The sequence below is a fragment of the Arvicanthis niloticus genome, chromosome 27, assembly GCF_011762505.2.
Source record: "Arvicanthis niloticus isolate mArvNil1 chromosome 27, mArvNil1.pat.X, whole genome shotgun sequence".
Classification (NCBI taxonomy): domain Eukaryota; kingdom Metazoa; phylum Chordata; class Mammalia; order Rodentia; family Muridae; genus Arvicanthis; species Arvicanthis niloticus.
The window spans coordinates 9431476-9457495 of NC_133435.1; positions in this window are offsets into that span (position 1 = coordinate 9431476).

Sequence of the window (26020 nt, forward strand, 5' to 3'; positions counted from 1 at the left end):
CTCTCTCTCTCTCTCTCTCTCTCTCTCTCTCTGTGTGTGTGTGTGTGTGTGTGTGTGTGTGTGTGTGTGTGTGTATAAAACACTGGGAAGCAAACCTAAGTCCTTGTGAATACTAAGCAAACACTAGATGATTGAGCACTGGCCCTGAAGAATTGTCTCTAACATGCAACACTGAGGTCTTTTTGTTAATAGTTGGAATGAGACAAACTTTATTTGCGTATGTCTATATACAGTGCATGTACACATGAAACTCCTACTCTGCAGTAGGAATGAGGAGACTATTAGAAACATAGGCCTACCTAAAATTAGCAGAGTAGTTCCATGAGGATAATACACTTAGAAATTATTAGAATATAAGAACATACACATAATGAGACTCTGGAAAGAATATAGATTTAAAAAGACTTAAGACCCAGTGCAGAAGCCTTACAATATCTACCTTCAAGCCGAAGAGAAGGCCAGAAAAGCATCCTGAAATAGCCATGCTGGGATCCCTGGGAAGAATCTAATCTTCCCTCTCTGACTGGCTTCCCACTGAGCCAGAAGTTCACATCTCATGCAGACATGCCATCTTGTGCTTCCTCCTCCCTGCCTGGGATTTCTCTTTGGGTTGCCCTCTCTTTGAGTTGCCATCTTGAGGTCTCTTACTGTTGGATGAAGTTTCTGCTGTACCTGCCTTTTCTCCAGGAAGGTGACTGTGCTACCAGTCCCCAGCCAGCTTCCTTTGAGTCCTCAGATAAAAGACATACACACAGTTGTTCCTTTTCAACTTATCTTCTTGGCACAATTGCTGGGCTCTACTATCTCCTGCCTGAAAAAGCATGCCCTTAACAATTTATCTCTGTCTTTCCCACATGCCCTAAACTTCAGTGACTAATCCCATCTGCCTCCTGACCACCAGCTAGTAGTAGTGGCCAAACACCCCAGCTCCTCCATAGACCTCACATGGTTGCCTGGTTCTCCTCTCTTCAAAGCATGGAGAACTCTGCTCTCCTTCGTTGTGTCTCCCTGCCTGCCTCCAATGACCTAGAAGTCCAGCCTGTCCCTTCTGCTCAGCAATTGGCCCATGACATTCTTAACTGACAGGTCAAGAACCAATTGGGGAACAGGACCTTAACATCAGCACTGCCCCCTATATCTTACACTTTTCCCGCACTAAATCCAGATTGAATCAGCTTTTGATCAGTTGACTAGTATATCTCATTGCTTATACAATGTACTCCTTTGTTAGATATATCCTAAATGCTGAATATGGAGTTAGTGGGACATGAATATTTACTCCAGTAGTTTTATGTGGGACCTAAGATATATCTACTGGGACAGTACCTGCTAAACAGACTGACTTAGGAGGTTGCTTTTTTTTTTTTTTCTTAAAAAAAAAAAAATAGAATTAGTGGTCTTCTCTTTACATGTCACACCAAGATAAAACATGTCATCAGGATATTTTAATTTACATTTTGAGAAATATTCTTGAAGTACTCTTTATAAGACATATTGTCATGGCAATTTTAAAAGATAACCTTTGCACACTTTTGAAACATCTGGAGACTGGTACTGGCAACAGACTTTAGACTACAAGTTGGCTCTATATGACAGGATTCATTTCTAAGGTGAGAGCTCATCAGTAGGTATTCCTGACATCATCACATACATCCGCATGCATGGCTTTCATTCACCTCACCAGCCTCTGCACCAAGTTCCTGATACCTAAACAGTGATGGATGCTGGGAACTAAACTTGTAACTTCTGCAAGAGCAGTATGTGCTTTTAACTTCTTTGCCTTCTCTCCAGCCCTGAGAATACATAATTTCTTAAGCGTTTACAAGAATTCCGTGTACAACCCCAACAGTATTATCTGATGCTCTTATATGTTAAGAACAATGTGGACACAGTTGCATTCTAAAATACCTACAGTGGTATCATTTCTGTGTTGGACAATTACTCTGAGATCAGAAAGGTGTAGCTTGCATGAGTTAACTATTGAGAAATTACTGTTGTAAACATATAGCAAGCCACATATACAGTAGGTACTTGTAATGTTGCCATTCATTGTTTATAACCAGCTTCATTCAGGTGATGGTGCCCTAGGGACTGACACTGTGAATTTGGTCTCCTCATGGGATTAATAGCTTCATGTCTTAACATGAATACCATGGCTGACACAGAATGGATCATAGGTCATGAAACACACCTAATTTTGTTTTTATTCTCAGCAAGTCTGCACGCACTTTATTTTATCTCTAAATAAAAGTGTCAGTTATTTGGTGAGTATCCCCATGAAGAACTTCATAGACGAAACTGGCCTTCAGCCTAAAACTATTCTGGGTTAACTCTAGTCTCCTGCTAAAGTTTCTAAGTCCTCATGCTACTAATGCTCTCAGTGCTATTCCTGTGTTCAAGTGCTCAACTGTAAAATGAGCAACAGTTCTTGCTGGGCTTTTTCTCCAGAACACACAAAGCAATGGTTTAATGCTGAATTTGCATGCATGCATATCATTATTCTTAGCTCTGACTTGTTGGGCTCCCAGTTTTCTTTCGTGGACCTTCCCTCCTGTCTCTTCCACAGTTTCTTTCTTTCTTTCTCCAAAGAGTCTCCGCTTCTACTTTCATGCCACATGAATTCTATGACCTTCCCCTTTGCCTTTCTCCTGGAACTCTCTCATCATCCTTTCAAAATCCCTTTTTATTCTCATCACACACACCTGTGCACATACACACACACACACACACACACATGTGCACACAAACACACATCCAAATATAGGTTTGAAGCTGAGTGTAGCGGCATACACCTGTGATCCCAGTACTTTGGAAATTTGTTTTCTAGATATAATTTTATATCAGTGTTCTGCACATGAGAGAAAATGAGACATTTATCTTCTGGAGTTTTCCTTGTTAGGCTTAACATACTGATCTCTGATTTATCAACTTTCCTTAAAATGACATACACATCTTACGGTTTATGTAGCAATGGCTACCTGTTGTCCAGGGTTCCCCTACACTTGCTGTTCTAGTCTCACCTCATTAGAATTGGAACCCTGCTCTCAATGCTAGGATGCACTAACCATTGCCCTTTGCTTGAAAGCTTCCTCCAAATAGTGTGGACTTACATGCCTTCAGCGGCAGGTCAACAGTGGTCATATTGCATAGGCTACAGCATGGTGACACTTGGACTCTTGCTGGCTCCATCTTCAGAGAGATGAAAATATCATTGTTCTGACTTGGCTGGAACTCCTCTCATCGTCTCTCCCCATCTGAAGCCCAAGCACCGAAGTCCATTGTGTTACCTAACTATTGAGTCAATTCTCCTACAGGTCCATTGTGTTTCCTAACTGTTGGGTCAACTCTCTTCTGCCTCCTGGCAACTTTGGACCCTATCAACTCTTTATTCCATACTAAGTCTGTCCCCCAGAATCTCAGTATTTTGATGGAGTTCCCTTGTAATGTAATCTATGTTCCCACCTGGTTCCGATCTTGCTGTTTGTTTTCCTTCTACCTTCTTAAAAATTCAGCCCTTGTATCTATTCTGCCATGTGGACATCTCCTTTTCTCATGACTATGACATCAGATTCTGTCCTCTACCCCTTTCCAACAAGGTCTCTTGTGTATGAATGTGGAAAACTCAGTGCAGGCCTCACAGACAGATGCCTCACTCTGCTATGTTACACAGATTGAAACCCATTTACATGATACATAGACTTGCTGTTCCAGTGCATACTGGAGAATAGACAGGAATGGGACCAACTTTATATCAGAGCATATTTCTAGATTCCTTAAATTATTACAGCAACAACACATTTGACAAAAATTAAAACCTTCAGAAAAGATGCTGTGGGTTCTAGGAATGTTGAGTTTGTTAGATTAAATAAAACATGAATAACCACCCCCCACCCCAGTAGTAAATATCACAGTTGAGAGTATACATTATATTTATAAAATAATTGGCAGATATTTGAGTCTTTAAAATTATGAGTATTGGATCACTACAGATTGGTAGAAACAAGAGGGGAGTGAGGTGAGTAGGCTCCAGTATCTGCCTCTGAGCTGAGTAGGCTCCAGTGTCTGCCCCTGAGGTGAGAAGGCTCCAGTGTCTGCCTCTGAGCTGAGTAGGCTCCAGTGTCTGCCTCTGCTGTTGTGCCTGCCACCTGCAGAGAGAAGCATCTCTGACTGCGGACAATGAGGCCTAACCTATGAGGTTAAGCATAACTATTACAAGGCAATTTGATGACCACACCACATCCATTTAGCAAAACAATAGCTGTAAAATCTCACTAGGATCTATAGTATCCCCAGGCACAGGCTTTTAACTGCTATACTACCAGCCTTGAATACCTCCTGTGGGAAACCAAGAGGTCTCAGTTTCAATCAGAAAGTCATTGGTTACTCCCATAGAGACTTGATATGACTGTTATACAAACAAATTTGAGATTGTTTAAACACCTGGTTCTATAGTTTACTTTGTTTGGAGTTTTTACTTTAAAACACTGGGTATCAGATGGCTATGGCAATCATAGTCTCTGTTTCATCTTGTACTTATTTTATTATTTTATTATATTGATTTTTATTTATTTATGCATGTGAATGTGTGCACAGGCACACACATGACACACTGCATATATGGAGGTCGGAAGACAATTTGGAGAATCAGTTGCCTCCTTCCACTCTGTGGGTCCCAGGGAGGCAGGCACCTTTACCTGCTGAGCTATGAACCATATGCCATATTGACTGGTTTTAAAAGGCTACTTTTCAAGGCATTTATTCCAATTCAGTCACAGTCTCTTCTCAAACTTATTTTTGCTCACAGTTCAAGGGGGAAGTTCATCATGGTTGTGAAGTCACAGCTGCTGAAGCTTGCATACAGTCAGGAGGCAGAGAAACACAAATGTTCATTTTTCATACATTTTTGATCTTCAAAAAAAAAAAAAAACATGAATTCTGTCTTTCTTAATTTTACTATACTATTTTAAGACCAAAACAAAAAGTAAGCTCTGGATTTTTAGTGTGCTTTACTAATAACTGTATCTAGGATTCTTTAACATAGGTCTCTTTGTCTTGAGTAATCTCTGTAGTGTGTGTCTGGTGTGGTTCTGAGATGAGGGGTTTTCTGTTCTTTTAACTGAACATGTTTTTATCTCACTTTTAGTTTTGAAAGATGCTCTCATTGGTACAGAACTTACTTTTTCTTTTCTTCTCATGGCTGTACAACTCATACCTGCATTCAAGTCTTCTCTGGGTCTGGTCATTCAAAATACTGTTACTCTATAGAGAACAAGACATTTTTGTCTCTTTTCAAGGTTTTCTGTCATTGATATTGAGCAGTTGGACTATGATATGCCTAAGAATTATGCTCTCAGTGTCCATCTTTTTGGAATCTGTCTGCTGTATGTCTACAAACACACACACACACACACACACACACACATATATATATATATATTCTATCATCATCTTTACAAATTCTGTTCTATTTTCTTTTTCCTGTTTCTTTGTGAGACTACATGTCTGCTACATTTTTGTAGCAGTGCCAAGTGGTGCGTAAAGATCTGTTCACTTACTATTTTTCATTCTCTGCACTTTCCATTCTACAGAGGAATGCAGATTTAGCTAATCATTTAGTTCACCTAGCTTTTTATTGATGCTTGATGTTAAATTCATGCCCTAAGTTTTTATTGTTGAAATCCTACATTTTAATGAAATCATATTTATTTTATGTTAGTGCATTTTAGTTTTTCAGTGAGGTGGTTTGAATAAGAATGGTTCCTGTAGGTTCATAGATTTGAATGCTTAGTCACAAGGGAGTGGCAGTATTTGGGGAGGATTCAAAGGTGTGGCTTTGTTGGAGGAAGTGTATCACTGAGGGTGAGCTTTGAGAGCTCTCTCTCTCTCTCTCTCTCTCTCTCTCTCTCTCTCTCTCTCTCTCTCTCTTTCTCTTTGCTTGCAGACCAGGAAATAGCTCTCAGCTACTTCTCCAGCACCAAGTCTGTAAGCTACTGTGCTCCCTGCCATGATGCTAACGAGCTAAGTCTCTGAAGCTATAAGCCAGCCCCAATCAAATGCTTTCTCTTATACAAGTTGCCTTGACCATGATCTTCTCACCAACAGACCAGCAACCAAGACATTTTCAGAATCTCTCTTGAGATTTTCTATTCATTTTGAAAGTACTTTTTAATCCTTAATTTGAATTGTTTTATTTTCTCTAATTCAGTCAAAGAAGCAGAGGGGCTGGGAAAGTTAGGTCCTCCTCCCAAAATCACACAAAAGATCAGCACAGATCTGAAATGTAAAGCTGACTCAAATTTCATCTTATTCCTTTGGAAAAATCTATTGTGATTATTTCAGTATTGCCTTAAAGGTGTATTAATTGCTAACTAATTTATTTTCTAAGCGCCCTCAACTTGCCAGACTCTACCTCTCTTACTGCAGGGAACAACTGAACTATTGTTAAACCTTTCAACAGTTAGTTGTTTTCCACTGGTCTTAGAGCACCCCACTCCCACCCTCAGTGTGTGTGTGTGTGTGTGTGTGTGTGTGTGTGTGTGTACACACCAGGGTTAACTAAGGATGTTAATGAGCTTATACACAGATTTGGGAACACTCCCTTTGGAGGATTCCTCCTTGCTATGACATTTCCACAAGTTTACATACCCTCAGCCACCCTCTGTCTTTGCCCTGCACATCTAATCATCAACACGGTGGCTTTCTTCTTGTTTCTATCTGCTCTGTTAATCTTAGTCAAAGTTTCTATTTCTGAGATAAAATGCCATGATCACAGTGTATGTAGGGAGGGAGGTGCATTATTTCCACTGACAGGTACTGATCAGAGTCCTTCATGAAGGGAAGTTGGGGAGGACTTCAAAGCAGGAACTAAATCAGGGTCCATGGAGGGATACTGCTTGGTGGCTTGCTTCCCATGTTTTGCTCAGCCTGCTTTCTCATAGTACCAGGACATTTACCCACAGTGCTCTAGGCCCTCACACATTAATCACTAATAAAAAAAAATTGGCAAAATTGATTATAGGCTATCTTAGTTCTATTGCTGTGAAGAGACGTCATGACCATTGCAACTCTTATAAAACAAGTCATCTAACTGGGACTAGCTTACAGTTTCAGAGGTTTAGCCCATTATCGCCATAGCAGGAAGCATGGCAGTGCACAGGCAGGTATGGTGCTAGAGAGGTACCCAAGAGTTCTATACCTGGATGGCAGGCAGCAGAGAGAGTAACGCTGGGCCTGGCTTGAGCATCTAAAACCTGAAAGCTCGCAGCTAGTGACACACTATCTCTAGCAAGTCCACTTCTCCAATAATGTCACTCACTATGAGTCTCTTGGGGGCCACTTTTTTTATTTTTGAAATTTTTAATTTTTTATTGGATATTATATTTACATTTCAGATTTTATCCCCTAACCCCCCTTCCCCCCCACCACCCAGGAACCTCCTATCCCTTCCCCCGTCCTCATGCTTCTATGAGGATGTGGCCCACCTACCCCCCCACTCCCACCTCCCCACTCTCGAATCCCCCACACACACACTTGGTGTTCATCCTTCATGGGACCAAGAATCTCCTCTCCCATGTATGCCCGACAAGGCCATCCTCCTCTGGGGGCCATTTTTATTTAAGCCATCACATAGGCCAAGCTTAAGAAGGCATTTTCTCAATTGAAGTGTCATACTTCCCAAATGACTCTAGATGTGTCTAGTAGACACAAAACTAACCAACATATTATTACCCTAAAAAATTAGGTCTGACTTAAAAGGTAGATTAAAATGTACACAATCAAGAACTTTTTAAATGGTTAGATTGTAAATTGTCATTCTGGCAAAACATGCACTGTATTTTGTAGATCCTGACTAAAGTTCTGCATAGAATATTAATAATACTGAAGTATAATAAATAGAAAATGGAAGACATAGCCTTAAAGTAGCTTCACTGGTTACATTTAGAGTGAGCCTGAAACATTGTATCTCAGAATTAGCATGAAATGGTCTGTCTACATAGTAAATACCTTTAATTAGTCAAGACCGCATCTTTGTAACTTTTATATGTACACACACACACACACACACACACACACTCACACACACACACACAAAAGATCCTCATTGTGTGGGACTCATATCCAAGCTTCTTTCTGGGACTACGGGAGCACTTCCTCAGGAGTGAGTTATTGCTCCTGCAGACTGTGGAATGGAGAAGGTCTCCTGGGTGAGGCACTGGGACACATGGCCCAGCTGGCATAAGAGAAGTAATTGGAGAAAGAAATTATAGCTCAATGACAAGCAGACAACTTTGGGCCCTGGCTTTTTTTCTTCTCTTATTAGGTTGTCTAAAGTTCTACTTCCCTGAAAATATAGGCTGCATGTCGCTTGCTCTGGAGCTCAGAGGGACCTCTAACAAATCTAGCCATGGACAATACCTAATCTTATTGCAGAAAATGAAAGGATAAAGGTTAGAGAAAAAGAAAAAGGAAGAACTCCTCTTTGTAATGAGAAAATCATCAACCTGTCTGCCTGGGGCATCTAAAAATCACCAGGCTACATTCCGTTTTTCCTGTTGTTAAACATTTCCATTGTTTTTTTTTTCCCTCCCTCCCTGTACAAGTAAACCTCACACACTACAGAAAACACAGGAAAGTGTGAAGCAAATTTTTAAATGACCCAAAATCTCACCCTCAACAAGAGACATTTACCACTAGTACTTTGCTAAATAAACCAAGACACACAAGCAAAAGCCCCACTTACCTCTTCACCCTAGTGGACCTCTACTACCCTGATTTTGGTGAGGATGTGTTTTAAGTTAAACCTTGTGTTATCAGTCCTCTAGCAATGAGTCTTCTTGGGCTTATGAGATAGTTTGCTTTCTAAGTGATGCTAAGATAAGTAGCCTCACTTGTGGTGTTCCTTTAATTTTTTTTTTTTATAAATTCCTAGAAGTGAAATTGTTGAATCAAAAATTATAGACATAGGTAGGCTTTACACAAATAATAACAGGAAAGCATCCAGGTATATTATATGGAAATCTACTCCCACTGTAATAGAAGGCCCTTCTACAACCCTGTTACACACAGTTAGAAACTTAAGAGCACACAATGGCAAGAACAGATAGGCTGCCTGCCTGCCCACAGAACTCTACCACACCATCAGTTTGGTTCACAAAGACCCAACCTGCTGCTACCCACTCCTTCCTGCCCCAATGTCCACTCCTGCTGTCATGCCACCCCCTTGACTTGGGTAGATATCTGCTGCTCAGGTTCAGGCCATGCCACTTAGACCATGCCAGATGCCAGAACTCCAGCCCCTAACTAGGGTGAAGATTCACTAAAGAACCAGAGACTGCAGCAACCTCCAGAATTCCAAATAGGTAGCCCACCCACAGACGCCTCCACGTTCTCAGTGCCCCACTCCTTGCAGAGTAACCCAAATACTGCCTCCCCTCAGGAGGAGGCGTTCCACTTCCCAACTCAGATGCAGACCCCTGGCTCTAACAAAGGCCACTCTAGCTACAGCAGAGACCATGTCAGATGTCAGAACTCCAGGTCACAAAGACCAGATGACCAAAGAGGAAACAGAAGCCCACAAAATAAAACATCCATACAACAAAGACAAACTGAGAAAAATAGCACTTAGACCTGTAATCACACAGATTCAGATGCTTTAGACATCAGCTTAACACCATCAACAATATCCAGGACTATATATCCTCACTGGAACCCAGCTACCTTATGACAGTAAACTCTGAAAAATTCCAACTGAAGCACATCCTTCTACTGCATCCTAAAAACAAACCTCAACATTAATCATAGATATTAACTCAGAGTAAATGGTTGGAAATAAATTTCTTTTTAAGTAAATGGACTTAAGAAGCAAGCTGATATAGCCATTCTAATAACCAAAAGTTAACTTCAATCCAAAGTTAATCAAAAGAGATGGAAAAGGATATTTCATATTTTTCAAAGTTTCAATCTATGCACCAAGCACAAGGGCACCCACATGTGTAAAAAGGGACATTACTAAAGCTTCAGTCAGAAATCGACCCTCACACATTAATAGTGGGATACTTCAGTACCTGACTCTCACCAGTGGACAGGTCATCCCAAACAGGGAAATACTGGAGCTAACAGATGTTATAAAACAAACGGATCTAACAGATATCTTCAGAATATATCACCCAAACACAAAATAATACACTTTCTTCTCAGCAGTTCATGGAACCTTCTCCAAAATTGACCACATTACTGGGTCACAAAGAGTCTCAGCAGACACAAGAAAACTGAAATAACCCCCCTGTATCCTATCTGACCACCACAGATTAATGCTGAATTTTAACAACAGAAACAACAGAAAGCCTACTAACTCATGGAAACTGGACAACAATGGCAGTAACAATGACAAAGATAGCTTTTCCAAAGACCTTTGCTATGGGTGCACATCTGTGTGGCCACACCCATTTTACACATATGATGTCACTGAAGTTTAACGTTGTGATTATTTCCAAAATAAAACAGACTGAAATCTAGGCAAGGAAACAAGTAGTGAGACCCCAACTAGTAGAGGTAGTGCTGACATTTTACCTCAAGTGGCCCAGCTCCACAAACGGTGCTCTCAAGGGTGTCTCAGCAAGCGCAGCTTGATGCAATTAAGAGAAAGCCATATTTGAGTCCAATTGTGTCTTCGTCTTGCCTCTGTAATCTCATCCCATCATGGCATCCATCTTATCTGATGGGCAGCCTTTTCAAGGCTCCTTGCCTAGTTCCCCCACTGACTGACTCATCCAACATACGGTATATGGGGTTCTGTCCAGGACTTTGATCTCTTTTTATACAATGTCATATGTGAACCCCCTCCATCTCATCCCCGTAAACATTCCTTAAAGGATAACAAGTCTGAAGCCATGCTGGCTTCCCTGACTTTCCTCAGGTTTATGTACCCATCTGCCAAAAACAACAAAAACCTACGTCACTTCTCAACTTAAGAAGGCCGGAATAGACTTCATCCAGTGTCGTGGACTTGCTTCTTGTTGGTCCTCAAGCTCTCAGAAAGTGATTCTTTCTCCTTTTTGAGATAGGTTCTTACGTGGTAACTCACAATCCTCCTACCTCCACCTGCCATGTGCTACAATTACAGGTGAACACAACCATGCCCAGCACGTACAAGACTTCCTGAGACAAAATTCTGAGAAACCATAGTTTTTCCTTCCCTCCTTCCCTTTATTTCTTCCTCCTTCTCGCCCTGTCTCTTTTTCTCCTGTTTCCTCTCTCCCTTGTCACTTCATCCATTCTCTGAGAAACTGATTGACTTGGCCTCTGAAACATATCTCAAACCCTCCCTTTCCCCTGTCATCACTGTCACTTCATTCCCTGAAGCACCAGCAATAGAGCAACCCTGCTTGTTCCCCTATACCCAATCACTATACATTAGGAACAGTCACTTTAAATAACACTCTGATTGAATCTCATCACAATTTGCCATCTTTGTGAACCTCTCAGTAGAATTCAAATAAAGCCCAAGTCCCAACTCTTACAAGCTTTTCATTATGGACTTTGCCCACCCCCACTTGATGCTGTGTCACAGATACACTGATCTCCTTTCTGTTATGTGATGTCACCTCTAACATGCCCTCAGGCTAGCCCTCCGGTTTGATGAGAATTCACCCAATGCTCTTTTGTGAATTCATTGGTTCATAGCCAAAAAGAACCTTGACCGCCATGGGGCAACTGTTAATGTCTCAGGAGACATCTTAATCATGACCAAGAGAATTCTTCTGGTTTCTAGCAATGTAAAGTGCAAAACTCCTGACCCTGCACAGGATGGGATCCACAACGAAGAACTGTTTGGTTCAGATTTTCAATAGTGAAAGAGAAAACCAAACACATTCTCTACTGTCTGGCAAGCTCCTTCTCCACTTTCTATATGTCCAGTAATATTTCCATTGTCGGAGCCTTCATGAGTACTCTCACCCACGTCACTCACTCAGATGGCCAATGGCGATATCCCACAATGTGTTCATCAGTACTCGCTAGTTGTCTGTGTTTGTCTTCGATGGCATCAGTGTAAGATTACTCTCGTATTAAATACACTGCCCCAACACCAAGCACTGTGTCTTTCACAGGGAATATTGATGGGATTCCGTGATGAAAGGGGCTTTTGGGCAACCTTAATAAGTGGAGGAGACAGACATTAGCAAGAGCCAAGGATTCCCCTACAGCACACAAAGTATTCAACCCTGTTTAGCTGACATTTCAGACGTCAATCAAATAATCTACCAAATACCAGTTGTATAGCTAGATTAACTCTGAGAGGTGTTTTATTTCTGACCTGGTCTACACAACTGCTACAATTATAGCGGACTGAGGCTGAGGACATAGCAACTGAGTTAGATCTTAACATGTCAGGCATACAGACATAGTGGGCATTAGGGTCAGCTCCAGCAGTGGATAGTAGGATCTCATAGGAACTTGGGCCTGGGACAGAGAATAGGATCTGCTCCAAACTGACCTAGCAGGAAAAATGTAAAATTGAGTGTTTTGGCAAAATCAAATACTTTGCATGAAGCAAGTTCCTGGAAGGGAGGCAGGCACCAAGCTAGGACTACAATGTAAAGGTTTGACTCTAAAAGGTAGAGATGAAGCAGGTTAAAGGGGTGGCTCCATGATTAAGAGCAAGCACTGCTCCTGCAGAGAACCAAATCTTGGTTCATAGCACCCTCATCAGGCAACTCATAACCACATGTGACCCCAACCCCTGGGGATCTGATAGGTCTGGTCTCTACATCATCAGCACCTGCATTAATACGCACGTACCCACACAGCCACACATACATATGCATAAGTAAAAGTTTAAAATAAGTATAGCAAAAGCAAGTACCAGTGCCCGGCCTATGGCATGCTGCCAAGTCAGGAATTCTGGCAAAACGGAAAAATCAATATGGGGTGTGGGGGGGCAGGGTTATAATAAAATTCCTTGATCATTGCTTATGTTTTCTGTGTTGGTGGGGAGTCTAGCAGTGGGTCTGAGTGAATATTCCCCTGAGGAGGTTAACATTGAGAATGAAGTTCACATTTAGACCACACAAGATTGTAAAGCTCTCTCAGTGCCTGCCTAAAGAGACAGAAGCCTACCATCTGACATCTAATCTCCCTGTCTCAGTAAAAGAACATTGGTTTTATTTTGAGCATCAATAACTTCAGTTAAAAATGTGTTTCAACCTCCCTCTCAGCTGTGTATGACTAAGCTGTATGTAACCCCCAGCTTTATGCAACTGAGCTGTGGCCAAGTAGCTGGAATATCCTATAGGTATCCATGGAGAGTGTGGGAGTCACAAAAGCTGGAGTGGTTTTCCTCACCTACTTACCTTTCCCCCATTTCTGCAGTGAGTCACTCTAAGGTCAACATGACCTTTAGACAAGAAGCTATAACTAGAAGCCACGAACCAGAAATTACATAGCACAAAGAAAAAGCATGCAGTTGGGTAGGCAGAACTGCCGCACTACCCGTGGTGATATGCTTTCTATAGACTTGTAATTTTCTATTGTTTTGTTTGTTTTTACACAAGAGACTTAAAACATCTGTTTTTGCTTTTATTCACAAGTAAATTGGCTTTTCCACTATATGAGGCTTTTCAGCTGATACAGAAAGTTGGGGAGCAGTGCACGGGGACTTCAATCTGAGTCTGTTTTGTCCTCACCACCTAGTGCTCGGATGAACGTGGTGCCTGGAGTACAGGCAGACTCTTCACTGGCTGATGGCAGCACAGGGCAGAGAAGGGCAGACACTAGTCACTCCCGTGCTTGTGCTATTATGTATATAAAACGACATCTCAGACATCTCGCCCAGGCCACACTGATTCTCTAGCTAACTTTGAGCAAGTAGCCATGTTGAAAGGTCTCTGTAGCTGAAGGTGTCCTCTGGAATCCTATGTCGACTTCGTGTTTTCTCCATCCAACAGTCAGCAAAAGTGCCCTCCATCCTACAGCCACAGGGGAATGGCTTCTACCAACAACCTCCACAGACTTAGAATTTAAAATCCCGAGTCTTCCTTCAGAAGACAGCACAACCCAGGTAGTACCTAAGATAAAGATTTCCGAGAGCCTGGACAAAGAACCTAGATGGACTGCACATGACTTAGACCATGTCAGCCCCAGAGTCTCTGGTTATTTGTGATGCAAACTAAGATTTCTAACAATAGAATGAGAAGTTCTAAGGCATCTCTCGTATTTCCAACGGTTGTAGTACAAGCTACCACACCAGTATCAGATAAGCTGTACAAGTGTGAGACTCACAGCTAATTGATTTCATCTGTAACATCCACCACACTGAGTGAGACTGAGCGTGAGTCTCAACTCCCACACACTTTCCAAGTGTAGTCATGTGCTCACTTCTTTCCATCCTTTTTTAAATTAATTAATTGATTTTACTTTACATTCCAAACAAAGCTGTCTCTTCTTTCTCTCCTCCAAGTCCCTCCCTCTCACCTCCCACCCATCCACCTGCCTCCTTTTCTCCTCAGAAAAGGAGAGCCCTCCCATTGATATCAATCAGCCTTGGCATATCAAGTTCCAGTAAGACTAGGTTCATCTACTATTGTGGCTTGAAAAGGTAGCCCAGTTAAGGAAAAGGGATCTAAAGGCAGGCAACAGTCAGACCCTGTTCCTGCTGTCAGGAGTCCCACAGGAAGACTCAGCTGAACAACTGCTACGTGTGTGCAGAGGGCCTAGAACCATCCCATGCATGCTCTCTGATTAGTGGTTTAGTCTCTATGAGCTCCTATGGGCCCTGGTTAGTTGATTCTGTAGGTTTTCTTCGGGTGTCCTGACCCCTCTGGCTTCAACAATCCATCTTTCCTATCTTCTGCAGGATTCCCCAAGCTTTACGTAATGATTGACTACCTACATCTGTTTCCATCAGTTGCTGGGTGAAGCTTCTCAGATGGAAGTTATGCCAGGTTCCTGTCTGCACGTACAGCAGAATATCACTAATAATGTCAGGGGTGGGCTTTCCCTCATGGCATGGGTCTCCAGCGGGACCAGTCATTAGTGGGCTACTTCCTCATTTTTGTTCCATCTTTCCCCTACACATGTTGTAGGCAGGACAAATTGTGGGTAGAAGGTTTTGTGGCTGGGCTGATGTGCCAATCACTCCATTGGAAGTTGTGCCTGGGTACAGGAGATGACCAGATCATGCTCCATGTTCCTCATTGCTAGGAGTTTTAACTAATGTGACCCTCATAGATTCCTGGAGGTTTCCATTTCCTGAAGTTTCTGACTGGTCCCAGAGATTCCCACTCCCATTCCAGTTGTCTCTCTCAGTTCTCTTTCCCTTGATCCCTCCTGTTTCCACCCCACCCTCTCCTCCACTCAGTCCCCTCCCTCCCTCCATTCCTGATAGCTATTCAATTTTTCCTTCTCAGTGAGATTCAAGCATTCCCACCACCACCCCTGCCCTTGGGTCCTCTGGTTGCTTAGTTTGTTTGGATCCGTGGATTCTGGTTATATCTCTTCAGAATCCTGCAGGAAAGGTGAACAAAAGCCTGCTTTACTTACAAGCTGAGCTGTGCTAGTGCGGTATCCACTGGCCAAAGGTGGATATTATGTGCTCATGCACCTTTTTAAGAAGGAAGAAGTAGACAAGAAATATTTCAGATTTGTATCCACCCAGAGAGATTATGAAAATTAAGTAAACACTGAGATTCTCAGACAAAAGGGTGCCACAGAATGGAAAACACAGTTATTCATTTACATGGTTGCAAGATTTCAGGCTCCAGGTAAAGTAAAACCTTGTAAGCACTTATGAAATTCAATCTATAACACTTGAAAAAGTAAACACCTCTCATATGGAAAATGAAACAGCATGTTCTTTGGTTTTCTAAATAAGAATAGCACCATTTGATAGATGCATGCCTTCACGTGGCTATACTGAAAAGGAAGGTAATCCAACACCACAGTGAGGTCAGGGACCAGACATGGCTCTTTTCTACACCCTCCTGTATAGGAGTCCACAGCTCTGACCTGAGCAAGCACTAGCTAGAAGTTTGATTTCAAAATGTCTAATCACTATCGTTTTTAAGTCTATGACCCTGGTTTACTCCAAGCAGAAACCTGACTTGTTTAAAACAGATGAACCCTTATGCTCACAAGATAAATTATTATTAAAAAGACATGTTGCCTAAAATGGAAATGCTATAAAAATATTTGCATTTCACGTTGATATAATCTGTTTAGTGCATTATACAGATTTTGTTTTTCTTTCTCCTAGAACAGCAAAACAAAACATTCTAAGAACAAGACACGAATAAATACTTACAAGACAATTGACAAAAGAAGAGTCCATTATTTCAGAAGTTTTTAAACAAATCCAACTGTTCTGTCAGTGACTCCAAGTTGCCATTAAAATATTTATATATTTAGAGTATATATTTAGAGCTCTTTCTGGGTAGATTTCCTTTTAAGCTTCTATTTTCATACTGATATATGAGAGATAAATTTTCAAAGTTCTACTTTCCCAAAGTGGGCTTTTATTGCAAATCTGAGGTACCATCAAAATAACTAAACATAACTAACCACATTTTCTAATTTTCAGAGGAAATATGACCATTGAAATCACATTTCTTTATCATTATGAATCTCAGTACCTATCTCACATGTTGAAACTGACTTTGAAAACAATATATCATTGGGGGTAGATTTTAAAAAACATATTTCATTAATGGAGAGGTTCCTGAGAAAATTGAGACTTGATCTACCTCAAGACACAGCTATACCTAACTCCTGGGCAACCCAAAGGATGCTCCATCAAACCACAAGGACGCTTGCTCAACTATGTTTATAGTTGCTTTGTTCACAATAGCCAGAAACTGGAAACAACCTAACTTACTGCTTAGCTGTTTAAAGCAATATGAAGTTCACAGGCAAATGGTTGTAACTAGAAAAAAATCATCCTGAGTGAGGGAACCCAGACCCAGAAAGGCAAACATGGTATGTACTTAGTTATAAGTGGATGTTACCTGTTAAATGAAGAGTAATCATACTATAATCCATAGACCCAGGGAGGCTAAGTACCAAGGAGGGCTCAAGGAGTAAGGGGGACACATTGATCTCCTTGGGAAGAGGAAATAGAATATAGACTTCAGAGAACTGGGGGCAAGTGTGGATGGGAAAAGGAGAGTCCAGGTGGGGAGAGATAGAGGGAGAGAGAACTGAGAAAAGAGTGAAGGGGGGCACTTGGGGGAGATGTAGAAACCTAGGACAGTGGAAACTCCCTGGAAGCTATGAGAGTGGCTCTCAAGAAATCTCTAAGTATTAGATGATATGGAGCCCAAACTCTCCATCTTTTATAACCAGGCAAGTCTCCCAGCAGCAAAGCTTGGACATCAACCCAGCCACAAAGCCTTCAGCCTACAATATGCTCTCCTTCCAAGATGTGCTGGGGTAATGGTAGCACAGAACTTGTAGGAGTGGCCAACCAATGGCTGGTCCTACTTGAGGCCATGCCGTGAAAGAGAGCACATGCCTGACACTGCCTGTGTGGCCAGGAACCAAAGGATGGTCAGCACAGAGACCTAGCATAGATCTAAATATAACGAGAGAGAGAGACAGAGAGAGAGAGAGAGAGAGAGAGAGAGAGAGAGAGAGAGAGAGAGAGAGTAAAAAGTCAATGAAATGATACCTATGAAATGTTCTCTTATACCATAGATTGGTGCCTATCCCAATTGTCATCAGAAAGGCTTCACCTATCAAACTGATGGGAGCAGATGCAGAGACCCACAGCCAAGCATACAAGGAAGCCAGGAGATGCCCTCAGAAGATGGGGAGGGAAAATTCTAGTAGCCAGAAAGGAGAAGAACTTAAACCAAAGAATCAACCAAGCAGGGCTAGTAGGTGCTCACAGAGACTGAAGCGGTAAACACAGACCCTGTATGGGTCTGAGCTAGGTCATATATGTTATAGTCATGTTGCTTAGTGTTCTTGTGGGACTCCCATCAGTAGGAGCGAGCAAAAGACTCCCATCTCTGAGTCTTTTGTTTGTACTTGGGACCCTTTTATTTCTACTGGGTCACCTGACCAACCTTGATATGAGAGTTTGTGTCTAGTCTTATTGTAAAATGTTCTGCCATGTTCAGGTGACATCCCTGGGAGGCTGCCTTTTTGTTTTGATTTGTTTTGTTTTGCGTTTTCTTATCTTGTTCTGTTTTGTTGTGGTTTTTTTTTTTTTTTTTTTTTTTTTTTTTTTTTTTTTTTTTTTTTGCTTGTTTGTTGAAGAGAAATGGAGGAGGAGAGGATCTGGGGGAGAAGGGAAATGGGAAGGGGGACTGGGAGGAGTGGAAGTAGGGGAACAGGTGGTCAGAATGTAATGTACACAAAGATTAAGAATAAAATTTTAAAAAAAGAAAATGAAACCAGAAAAAAAAAAGCTTATTTCTTCAATAAAATATACTCGTGGCATTTCAAGATCATGAAAGTTAAGACAGATTTAGATTTGAGTACATTTAAATTATTCATCATTTCTAAAGAACAGCAAGGGAAATTAGGAAGGAATAGTTCCTTTTCTAGTTATTTAAATCAGCAACATTAGTAGAAAGAGGCTCCATTGTACATACTCTATTCAAGTTTGCTTTCTAGTGCTGTGATTACCACCATGCCTAAGAGCAACTTAGGGGAGAAAGGGTTTCTCTAAGTTATAGGTTATAACCTATCATCAAAGGGAGCCAAGGAGCCTGGAAACAAGAACTGAAACAGAAACTGGAGGAAGTAATTTCCTGTCCTGCTCCAAGGCTCACATTCAACTCCCTTCCTCATGCAGCCCAGGCCCACCTGCCCAGGATGGCATCACCACAGTGGGTCAGTCCCTCCTGTGTCAATCGGCAATGAAGAAAATACCTCATGGACGTGTCCCTGAGCCAATCTGACAAAAGCAATTCCAAAATTGAGATGCCTTCATTTTTAGGTATGATAGCCAAGATCAGCTGTCACATTAATCTTTTATGGACAAATAGCTTTTATGAGCAAATGGCTGTGGATAACTATACATAGGTTTAGCAGAAAATACATCTTCACTGATGACACTCTCAGTCAGAGGTGGAGAGGAACCATTTTAAGAGAACAACAGCTAAAGAAAAGATACACATAATTCAAGTGCTAAGAATATGTGACAGCTGAGTACTCCATCCTAAAGAGATCTGTATCACCAAATCTGAAGGCCCAGAGCGCATAATGGAAGACAATACAGTAAAAATATGACAGCCAGATGTTGGAAGGAGCATCACTAGACACCACCATCCAGATACAATATGGCCATCACAATCCTGAATATCTAATAGCAAGGAAGTTGAAGGAAGTTGTCCTTTTGAAAAAAGAATCAACACATCCCTTTTAATTAAATCAATTACTTCTGAATTTATGTAATATTCTTCTAGATATTTTCAAGCATTTATGAAAACCTTGCAATATTCTCAACATCAAGATAACTATCTAGAAGAGAGCTAGAATTAACATTAAAAAACTACAAATAAAATGTTGACTTCTATAATTCAGATTCCACAATTAATGTGGGAAACAAGAAAGGGGAGTTATTTGTGTTACCCAATGCTATCTGAAATGGCTTTCTTAAAGATTAGTCCCTGAATTTCTACCTTTTATCTGTTCTTTTCAGAGATGTTAATAATATATCAAGTCTACTTCAAGCTAATTTTACCTTTCAGAGCTAAAGCTTTCTATCTTGATCCAAGATTACAAAATGGCAGGGTAGATCACATGTACAGGCACTATCTGGTTAACTATCCTGTGAACATGTATTTCATCAGAGATTTGAGTCTTCCAGCCTGACAGCTATCTGTCTAGTTGCTGCTTTCTTGATTTACTAATTCTTGACCATGTGACACAGGAAATTTTGTATTTGATAATGCATTTGAAAGTAGTAGCTGACTTTGCTTGTCATTAACACTGGGAGGTGGGACAATGAAATAGTGGGTGCATGGAATTTACACCCTTAACACATGGCATCCTCTGCCTCCCAAGTCAACTCCCACCTATATTATAACTGCTATTCTTTTTAAAAATGATTTACTTATTTTTTATTGGATATTTTATTTATTTACAGTACAAATGTCATTCCCTTTCCCCATTTCCCCTCCCTAGAACCTCCTATCCTATATTCCATCTTCCTTTATGCTTTTATACCATCTTGATTACATGCATGTAATAAGGTCAGTTCTAGGTTGAGGGTCTAGCAATACAATAGATATAAATATTATATTTATATAAATATAAATAGTCAAGGAACAAGCAATAAACACAAATAGTCAAAGAAAAAACAAGGCATTAAACCCAGTTGCATAAACACTCCCATGATCACTGTTTCTAAAGGCTTATCAGAATGACCAAAGTATCTGAGCCTACTTCCCTATCCTAGCCCAAGATCATTTTCATGTCTGAAGCCTACTTCCTTGTTCTAGTCTAAAATTTAGAAACCACTCTGAAATTACTTCTTTGTGCTGGCCTAATATTTAGATTCCTGCCTGAGATTACATTTTTGTTGTAGCCTATGATTTAGACTCTTACCTGAAATTACTTCTTTGTTCTAGTCTAATGTCAGATTCCTGCTTGAAGCTTACTTCCTTGTCTTTGGTTAATGTCATATGCCTGTCAAGCAGCCCCTTTCCTTGTCCATGGCCCCAAAGGCTCTCTACTTCTCCCCCTTTTTTATTTCATTAACAAGACTGAGCCTGTCTAAGGTTGTTCTAACAAGAATGACTTCCTTACCTATCATGGAATATGCATTATCAAAGGCAATGCACTTGTACCTTAGGTTGGTAAGGCTCTATACAGAATTTTACCCGTCCTTGGCTTGCCAGCCTGTTAATTTAATAACTTTGTCTGGGGGTCCATTTTCAGGTTTAAGCCATGTACTTTGGCTGCCAGCATGTTGATGTTGTTAAAGATAAGCTTTAACATGATGGGCAAGAATAAAAGTATTCCTAGGACAAGAAGGGCTAGCCTGATCGAGCTATATATGCCATTCCTGAGGTTTGTCCAAAATGGAAATACTGAGCTCAGGCCATGGATAATTTTATCGGGATTTTATGCAGCATCAAAGGTCAACAGAGCAGCATTCTTCAAATTCATAATCTCATTATGCAAAGTTAACACACTCAGAGAGGTGTTAGGATTATGCCAAATATCCTACAGGTGTCTTTAAGTTTTTTCTAATTATAATGGCAATCATTGTGAATTTCAAAAGTAACACTACTCCAATGATATTTGTCATGACACTTGGGATGGCTCCTAACTCTTGAATCCTGAACCTCCTTCAGATAATTTGAATGGGTTATAGAGCATCATTTGTTGTTCCAGATGCCTATATAAATCCTTTTGTATACTCAATACATTAGTAACATTTTTTTTGCTAGATGGTTAAAAAAATAATTGTCTTAACTTCTTGTGTCAATGCTATTGCAGAAGGAGTGGTACTAGCAATTAATAGAATTAAAGCTGTTATACCAGCAATAATCAAGGCTGCGACCCTCTTGCTTCTGCTTAAAGCCTAACTCACTTCTTCCAGCACTTTCAAGCTTTTTTTCAGAGAATCAAGGTTTTCTAATACTCAGGACAGTGAGACAAAAGCTGGTTGATAGACCCCCATAACAGACATGCCAGGTTTCAACACACTAACATAATTGGAAATTATGCAATCAATGCAACTTACAGTAAATACTGTAGAAGAGACAAAACCAATTTTAGCTTGACAATTAAAAGAGCCTGAAAACTTGCACTAACCCTTGTTTGAAATCCAGATCCTGTCCCAACATTATCTCTTGCTATCCTAACATCATAACAAGCTACAGCTAGCTTCCAAATATGTTCCTGACAAAGTCCAGATCCAGTCTTCCAAGAGTAGGCTGTTATTTCCCATATTGGATTGATTTCTAGACCAGTCCATGATTGAGTCTGAATAACTGGGCACCTTTAAGAAAAATACAAGAGACATAGTGTCTCTTTTCAATTCTCTATCCCACAAGGTCTGAAAAGTTGAGGCAAGACAGCTTGTCCCATCCGAGCTATAGTCAAGCAAAGGTGGGTCAGGAACACATGTCTAATACAGCTCCCCAGTCACTTTTGTCAGGGCACTCAGCAAGCTCACAGGTCAGCATCATTCTTTGTCTCAGCAACAGTATGTCTCACCAATCTTTTTAAAGTTCCATGGGCCTCTTCCACAATACCTTGTCCTTGAGGATTTTATGAAATCCCTGTAATAAATTGTTGACAAAAAGTCTCGACTGCTCGACTACAATTGCCAAACCCATTATCTGTTTTTTAATTGCATATTTTATTTATTTACCTTTCAATGTTATCTCCTCTCCCATTCGCCCCCTAAACCCCTTATCCCATACCCCCTCTTCCTATTACTATGAGGGTGTGCTCCCACTATCCTCCCATTCCCACCTTCCTGCTCTTGAATTCCCCAACACTAGGGAATCCAAACTTTCAGGCACCAAGGTGGTCCACTTCCAGTGATGCCAGGCAAGGCCACCCTCAACTACCTATACAGGTGAAGCCATGAGTCCCTCCCTTTGTGTTCTTGGGCTGGAGATTTTAGAGTGGCTACTCCAGCTTGTTTCTTAGGATCATTTGCTTGAAAAATTGTTTTCCAGCCTTTTACTCTAAGGTAGAGTCTGTCTTTGTCACTGAGGTAGGTTTCCTGTATGCAGCAAAATGGTGGGTCCTGTTTACATATCCAGTCCATTAGCCTATGTCTTTTAATTGGAGAATTGAGTCCATTGATGTTAAAAGATATTAAGGAACAGTGATTATTGCTTACTGTTATTTTTTTTATTAGAGGTGGAATTATCTTTGTGTGGCTATCTTCTTTTGGATTTGTTGGAAGAGGATTGCTTTCTTGCTCTTTCTAGGGAATTTACTTATTTTTATTTTATGTGCACCAGTGCTCTGCCTGCATTGATGTCTGTGTGAGGGTGTTAGACGCCCTGGAACTGGAATTACAGACAGTTGTGAACTGCCAGGTGGATGCTGGGAATTGAACCCAGGTCCCTGAAAAGAGCAGTCAGTGCTCTTAACTGCTGAGCTATCTCTACAGTCCCCATAATTGCTACTTATATAACTTATCTTCTTTCCTTATCTCTTTTTACTTCTTTTCTCTTTATACTTCCCTTTCTGTCCTCCTCCTTCTATCCCTTCCTTCTTAATATACACATTATGAGCACATTTGGAAACAGCATTTAGATTTAAAAAGGCAGCAGAAATGTCCCACTAAACACAAGGGGTTGATCATAAATAGCTTGCCATTTAATTCTGGCTTAGACTATTGTATCCATTTCTGTAAAAGGAAAGCACAAAAGCCTTCTTGGGTTTATTTTGAGTGTTATTAAATGATACCATGTACCTAAAATATTCTTGAAACTTTAAAATACTTCCTAGTTAAGGACTATTATAAATTGTATATGCCACCAAATCAGAGACAACTTAGTCCTGATTGACTGTAGCATTTCTTCAGGACCTTATATTTGCCTACCAAACCTCTTTGAAGTCATCATTATTGAAGTTTACATCTAAATGAAAGCTGAACTGCAAGAATAAGAAAGGTTTTAAATCCCTCAACTCTGCCAGTGGCAAAGGATCCATTCACCAGCATATTGGAAGTTTTGTTTATAACTAAAGAATAAAACCAAAACAGGTTAGGGATTAAGAAAATCTAAAGGAAGGGCAGGGACTCAATGGTATGTTATCTCCCATGACATGTTATAAGTTGACTCATTTCCATACCTTTTTAATTGAAATATGAGGGCCTTCACAGCAGGACATATTCTTCCTTTTATATATTCTAGACAAAGTTGGAAAGGCAAGTGAGTGGGTCAAGGGAAATTCAGCTTTCCAGCTACCTATCCACCTTCTTAATATTATTAAATATTACTTTCCAGTATGTAAGTACTTGTAAATCCCGAGAATGTATACAGTTGTGAGTATTCAAAGGGAAAGGAACCGTAGTTCTTTATAAACCTGAAGTTTTCCAGTATCAAATGGTACCATTTCATTTCATTTATATTTGTATCCAGTACAGAATATATTCAAGAATGGTTTGCTATCCCTTTATATAAAATTGAAGTTGGGGCACAAATAGGATAGTGTTTTCAGATCATTGGAGCAATGATCAGTATTCATCATGGTTTGAAATGACTGGTCCTTTCTGTTAAGTGGTTTCAGTATCCTGGATCCTGAGTGTTCCTTAAGTTGGGACTTGGGGAATCAGTGCTAAGTTACTGCTTGAAGCCATATGCACACTGGGGCTTTGTGAGTGCTGTACACTCACTTGGGAGAAGGGTGAGTTAAATGTGGAACTTCATAGGGCAACTTGAAGGATGACTGTCTCTTAAGGTGGCCGTGGTCTTTCAAAAAATGAAGTTCATTGATGTAACAATGAGAGATGAGAGAAATGCCTGTAGCTTGGACGGATGCCACTGGTGGCATTCCTGAGGATTGCAGTGAGCAACTGTCTCTGGGTCAGCTTTGCTAGTGTGCCTGGGAAGATGTCTGAACACATCATGAAAAAAACCTGTAAACATTTCTGAAAAAGCATGGCGTGGTGAAGATCAATGCCTGGATACAATCAATCTCCTCTGTCAGTTCTGAGTTCAGGCTGACAGGAGCTCAGTGGAGGAGCCTTGAACACTCCTGCATGATACCACTAACCTCCTAGAGAAAAAAATCAGAGGTGAGTCTAGGAAACAGAGGCCTGCTCTCCCACACAGGCCTCTATCTGAGAGAACCGATGAGATCAGCCACAAGTGTATTATACAAGCACCAGACTAGAAGTGACCTTCGTGACCTGAGAGCCCTCCCTTGACCCACTTCCCTCTTCCGATCCATTTTTAACCTTATTCGGATTCCAGGAAATTCCTTGAAAGTGCTAACCACAATCACTGTCACCAGTGCCCCTTCCCTCCAAGACACTGTAGCAATTCAAGGTCTAAATTAAGATGTGAGAATCATTGTCGGGAATTACTAAAAATTTCAAGAGAGTGGAAGAAGAGTGTGAATGAATGTATGAACTCTTCTAAGCATGAAATCCACATAGCTGACCTGCTCTGTTGTCTTCAGAGCCTACCTCAAACAGCCTTTAACTCTTCACCAATTCTACTGAAGTAGTGTTTGGTGATGACAACTTGATTTCTGCTAAGGCAAGCCTAACAACCACCTCTGCTATTCCTCTTGGCTTCTGAGCCCTGTTTAGCAGATGTTCCTCCTAGCCTCAGATCTGTGCTTCACAGAACGTTACTTCCTCCTTCTTCAACTATTATCTTCATCTGGTTCCAGAACATTCCCTCTGTGGTCAGCTTGTCTCACCTGTACAGCTCCAGACCATTTTCTCTTCTGGCTTTTCCTACAGGAAGTTCTCCAAGATCCTCATACCATGATGTCTAGACATGGAATATTTATGGCAAAGGAGTATCGTTGGTAATCTAATTTAAGAGAATGGACGATCCTGTATGTTCTATGTAGGCCCAATATTTTCACAAAGACTTTTTTTTAGAAGGAGACCTATGAACAAAGCCAATCGTAAGATAGTTGATGAATGAAAGACTAAGTTGATATTAAAGGTAGAAAGGCCCAGAAGCTAATGGATACAGCTAGAAGCTGAAATAGATACCCCCGTGAAGTCATCAAAGATAACACCACTCTGCAGGCCCTCGGAAGGCCTCTCTGCACTCCCAGACACAATTGTCACCAAGCCTGCCACTAGTCAGGCCAAGGACTCTCCCTGTGGAACCAGCTGGAGCTCCCCCTTCCTCCTGCACTGGGCCAGACCTAGCTTGTGGGTTTCCCACTCAATCTTCTGCTCTTCTGCGACTCCCAGTGGCGTCTGGGTGTCCAAGAGCCTGAGAATACCACAGCCCCAGGCTTGTTGAGGGCTGGGGACCTCCCAACCAGCTCTAGCTTTCCCACACCACAGACTGCTTCCCCACCCAGGGAGCGGTGTCTTGGTGCTTCCCTACCGCCCACACTCACCCCAGCAGCG